A 6,000-nucleotide genomic window follows, 5' to 3' on the forward strand; every position below is an offset into this window, starting at 1 on the left:
TGATATTTTAATGATAAAATAAAGTTTGTTCATGCCTACTAGCAGATACTATCTCAATTATAGACCTTACCACCTCCCCTCAGGAGACAGTGGCACTAGAAAATCTGAATAGAAAATGGGAATGGTTCTGATTCCCACCTCCCAGCGGCAGGGAATGAGTGCTAACCACCTGGCCACACTGCGTGTGCCGCGAGTTTTGAAATTCTGGGATTTCGGAGAAAATACAGCTGTATATATATCTGCCAGGTAAAAGTAGAGATAAACTTTATTTTATCATTAAAATATCATTTTGTTTCAATTTTTCTACATTTCCCAAATAATTATGGGTCTTTTCTGGTGCATAATAGGACAGTCTCTCTGGTCTTTGAAGGTACCATGAGAGAGTAAGTTAGCTAGAGCAGTGAATGGATGTTTTCTGAAAATGATTGAACCAACCACTAGAGTACCTAGATGATTTAAGACAAATCAGAGAGAGGGAGGGTGGATTTTATTGACACTATAAAGTTTACCAGATATATAGAAAATTTTGAAATGGTTTTACAAATGTTAAAGCCAGCCCCATGTGGCAATAATAATAATAATAATAATAATAATAATAATATTAATACTTAATTCAGATTATGTATTTATTATGATTTTCTTTTTGAAATTTAACGAAGCAGCCTCTGTCTCTGTGTTGTAGTGCAGTCCAATCTGTAATTACTTTATTACTTACATGACAGTCGTTGATAATAAAGACCCTGTCCATCTCTGCCCCAGTAACAAGCAGGATATAGGATACAGTGCCAGTTATAACTAGTTATCTTGTATCTTAGATGTCTTGCAAGCTAGATGTCAATTTGACTTGTTAATTTGTTCACCGGGTGTGAATCACAAGATCAAAACATTTGACAGGACAAATATGTTACTCGGACTTCCAATATCTAATGAAGAAAAGGTTAAAAAAAAACAACTTCGTTTTATTGATCATATTTGATAGGGCTACAGAATTAGTGGTCATTACAAATGGTAGTTCTTGTTAGTGACAAATTGACCCAAAAAAATGGCCCATTATTATAAAATGTCGTTAAGGTTATATTTCTCATAATATATCACCTTTGACTAATGTAGGATAGGGTTATAGTATTTTTTTGTTGGTTTTATCTTTCCAGTGCCTGTTGCATTCAAGTTGATTAGAGTTAAAGCACTTCCTAATTTAGTAGCTTTTAGTCTTTACATTGAAGAAGAGTTCAGGATATATATTTCTGACTATTTCTTCTTAATTTAATAATTACCATATGGTAGCTCATATGTTTGGTTATTAAATTGATGTTTTTACTTAAAATTATTATAAAGTTTTATCTGCCACATGCCTCAGCATTGTGATTCAATTTTTGATTGTGAGTATACTTTAATATTAATTCATTTCACTTATAAGTTTAGTATCCATGACATATAGCTCAGTGTGTTTTTCAGAACTTAGTTTCTTAGGGATTTTTGTATCAGTTTACCATTGCAGTTATTTCAACATATTAGGGTACGTTGTTTATTTTGAAAATGTTTCATCTTGGTATCAAAAATGTGGCACCACTGTACTTCAAGACAGTTATTTTTTATATGAGATTCTTGAATTTGATTTGAGCTGTCAGGTAGGTCAGTTTGTTTCAAGGTACATTGCTCTTTTTAGTTTAATTTCTTATCAGTATATTTTTTTGGCTACAAGTAGCATGGTATGTTTGAGGAAGCATATTTGGTTTTAGATTTAAGTTTAATGTTTAGGTTAAACATTTAAGTGTAATCTCTGTATCAGGATGCATAGTTTTTCATTTTGCATATGTTTTGAATTCAGCTGTCAAACAGTTTAGGTCGTATCAGGATAAATAATTATGTTTACATGAATTTCGTAGCAGGTTGATATCAGCTATCAGGTAGCTGAGTATGTTTGTGTAGGTAGAGCTTTAAATGTATTTCTTTTAAAAGTAATGTATTACATGTACTTCTTTTAAGAGTGTGCATAATGCATGATAAGCCATAAAAAATCTGGTAGTTCACTATGGTTTAAGATACTTAGTTTTCCACTTGAATTTCATAGCAGTTAAGATATCAGCTATCAGATATTACAGTTTACAGAATGTTAAACTTTATTTTTCTTGTCATTGTGTTATCAGCTATTTGGTAGCCATGGCTACATTTTGACTATTTTATATTTAATAAACTAATAAGTTTTGGGGGTAACTGATTTTGTTCTTTTTTTTAGTCATGTAGCATAGAACTCTTGGTTACAGTGGACCCCGGTAGGGGAAATGGATACCCCTCAAATTTTGCTCCTGAATACTTGATACCCCTCTAAAAACACATCTTGTTTAATAGTTCAAAATACCAAAAACTCTGTTTTGGTAGTTTAATGTTTTTCTGTTGCATTTAGTCTGTCGTTTGAAAGTACATCATTTGTGAATATTTCTCTATGAAAAAATACTCTAATAGTCAGATCTTTAGAATAATGGGTATATATGGAAATTACAGTGGCGCCAGAACACTAAAATTGTAAATCCAATGTGTCTAGTCCACTATGTTATTTTATCTAAATTGTTGTATTATATATACACCTAAGTACTTTCAAGATTTATAGTAGATTATTTTTCTTATTTTCAGTCATTTTCCTGAAGTGCAAATATAATACAAAATTCATTTAGAAATAAGTATTGTTTTTGAATGTTTCCATAACTTGAAATAGTTTTGTGGAAAAACTTTTGTAATTGATATTTTGTTCATGAAACTTTACCTGTCAGATATATATATAGCTGTATTCTCCGAAGGTCCGACAAATTTCAAATTTCGCGGCTGCGCGGTGCTGGTCAAGTGGTAAGTACCCATTCCGCCGCTGAGAGGCGGATATCAGAACCATTCCATTTTCCATTCAGATTTTCTCTGTCGCCGGTGTTGTCAACAACTGTTGTCTGCACCTCCGTCATAAGATTTGCTTTTTCTTGGTATCTCATTGTCTTTTGGTATTTTGACTTTGGATCGGTAGATCGGCATACGCTTTGACTTTTCTTTGGGTTTTGATTTAGATTATCATTATGTCTGGGTCCTGGCTCTGCTGGTAATGCGTGTGTGATGTCTGAATGTAAGGTGAGGTTGCCGAAAGCTGCGGTTGACCCTCACACTGTATGTTCTAACTGTAGGAAGCATATATGCATGTTGAATGATAGGTGTGATGAATGTGCTTCTTTGTCTGAAAATGAATGGAGCGTGATGATAAATATGTGAGGAAGTTGGAGCGTGATCGACTGAGGAGGTCTTCCTCAGGAGTGCTTCTCTTTGCGGAAGTGTTGATGTCGGCCCTAACTCCTGTACCTTTAGAATCCTAACCCTGTGGTTTTGTCTCCAGCCCCTGAGATCGTGCCAGTGGAGACTAATATGCTTTCGCTATGATGGAATCGATTGTGCTTTAGAATCTAAGGTGTCAGCTCTCCAAGAAAAGTGTTGTGAAGTGACTAGTGCCCCAGTGCAGTGGAGGGCGTCCCAGACTGGCCCCATCATGCCTCTAGGCCTGGACCTCTGCTGGACTCCCAGGACTCAGGGAGAGAGCATGCCGAAAGCTGAAGGAGGGTGACGGGAACCCCACCAAGTCTGGCGTCCCGCTCGGCGGGTCCTGAAGGCGTTTCCCAGGCTGCCCAGGCTCGATCGTGTTCGGGTCCTGAAGGACTGCTTCTTCGTCTTCTGACACACTCCCCCACGCAGGGGTTGGAACCGTCAGATAGACTCTCGCCCTCTTAGAGAAGCTTTAGGGAGGAGGGACGCTTCACGTCCTCTCTCTCCTACTCTGTGCTCCTCGCCAGAGTTTGTGGATGCGTTTCCCCCGCCAAAAGAAGTACCGGACGTCATCCCAAGAAGACGTGTTTGAGCGCGCTCCAAGAGCTCTCCTCCTCAGAGAAGAGGATTAGGGACGCCCCTCGTCCTTCTGCCTCTAGGTTACGTAATTCTCCAGAGGCGTCACCAACGAGGACCCTTATTGCCTCCATGCAGCAGCAACTCTCCTCATTCATTGCAGAGAGAGTCCAGGTCCCGTCCTCGTCGGAAGGATGTTAGACTTCAGTGAAGAGATCTAGGCGTTCTCCTTTCTGCTCCTCGTTCGTCACCTTCGTCTGCTTCGCCTGCTCGTCGTGGAAGGAACCTAGACTCTCGTCCCCGGAGGGTGTTGGGAGGATCGTCTTGACGTCACCCCAGGACGTCCCTCCTCCCTTCGTTCTAGGCGTCACGTTCACCTTTTTTGTTGATGGCGCTTCGTCAGGCTCCTGGCGTTTGTCATGCTGCCAGTCGACGCTCTGAGAGGCGATCCAGACGTTCGTCATGCTGCCCGTGGCGCTCGATTGACGCTCAGAAGCTCGTCATGCTGCCAGGCGTGGCCCGATGGGCGTTTGACTCCTTCAAGACGCTCCACCTGCCGTTGCTGTCGGCTCTCGTGTGGTTCCTGGTTCTCCTGCTGCTTTGTACGCCAGTTCCTCTTCCAAGCAGAGGTCCCTGCGGCGTGTTTCCTCTCCAACTTCTCTCTGCTCTTCCCCGCCCGATGTTGGAGATAGACTCAAGGTCTCGAGTCTGAAGATGAGTTGAAGGATCAGTCCTCGTCGTCGGACTACCAGATCTCGTCAAGCTGTTGAAGGAATTGTTTCCGACAAGTTTCTGCCAGCAGTACCTCTCTCCCCTCCTTCTCAACTGACTTCGACTAAGTCTAGAAAGCCCAGGATTTCTGAAGATGACTAAATCGCTCTCCACTAAGCGGGCCTTCAAGAAAGTCCATTTGTGGATGGACTCGCAAAGCTCAAGAAGTCTTCTTTCGCCCTTCCCCCTTCAAGACTCTCGGAAAAGCGGCTGATGTGGTATGAGACCGGAGAAGACTTAGGCTTACGTCTTCCTTCCTCATCTAAGGAGACTTCGCCTCGTTGATTCGAGTAGGAGGTCTCATCTGTCGACGGCCAAGGTTCCCTGGACTCTTACGGAGATGGACCATCTTTTGAAGGGCCTTTTCAAGGCGTTAAGTTTTCAACTTCCTTGACTGGTGTCTTGGAGCTTTGGACATTAAGTCTCGGAGTCAGGACTCGATCTCCTTGTCGGACCTTTTGAGCATCTTGTCTTGCATGGACAAGGCGGTCCGAGATGGTTCTGACGAATTGGCCTCGCACTTTGCGACTGGAGTGCTCAAAGAAGAGGTCTCTCTTCTGCGGTTTCACGAAGTCCGTCTCCTTGGCACAGAAAGGAGAACTGTTGTTTGCTCCCCTTTCCAGTCATCTTTTCCCGCCTGATGGTAAAGGACATCGCTGCAAGCTTGCAAGAGAAGACCACACAGGACCTGTTGGCTCAGTCATCGGCGCCCTGCGGTTCGTGACCTCGGCGAGCGTCAACCCGTCAGCATTCACCCAAGATGAAGAAGCCCTTTCGTGCCGGATCATCTTCAAAGCCTTCTTCTCGAGGAAAGAACCTCTCGAGAGGAAAAGCCCTTGCTAGAGGTGGTAGGCAAGAAGTGATGTGATTCTCCTCCAGATACCGGTGGGTGCCAGGCTTCTTCGTTTTCAAGGCCTGGAAAGTGAGAGGGGCAGACAGTTGGTCCTTTCGGTTTAGAGAAAGGATACAAGATCCCTTTCTTTCTCCCCCTCCTCCTAAGCCTTTCGCCCATGGACCTCTCCTCCGTCGTACGGTCCAGAAAAACAAGAGATCCTATACGACTCTAAGGTGGCAATGCTCAAGAGAGCAGTAGAAGAGGTCTGGATAGACCTGAATTCCCGGGCTTCTACAACAGGCTGTTCCTGGTCCTGAAACAGTGGAAGTTGAGACCTGTGCTGGATGTCAGCAGCCTGAACTTCTTCAGGCGAGAAAGAAACTTTCAAGATGGGAGACGGCTCAGTCTGTTCTAGGAGCCTTAAGACCAGGGGATTGGATGGGTAAATCCTCGACCTTCAGGACGCGTACTTTCCACGTACTGATACATCCTCAGTCAAAGGAAGTTCTGAGGTTCGTCTTGAG

The sequence above is a fragment of the Macrobrachium rosenbergii genome, chromosome 31 (assembly GCF_040412425.1).
Source record: "Macrobrachium rosenbergii isolate ZJJX-2024 chromosome 31, ASM4041242v1, whole genome shotgun sequence".
NCBI classification, from domain to species: Eukaryota; Metazoa; Arthropoda; class Malacostraca; order Decapoda; family Palaemonidae; genus Macrobrachium; species Macrobrachium rosenbergii.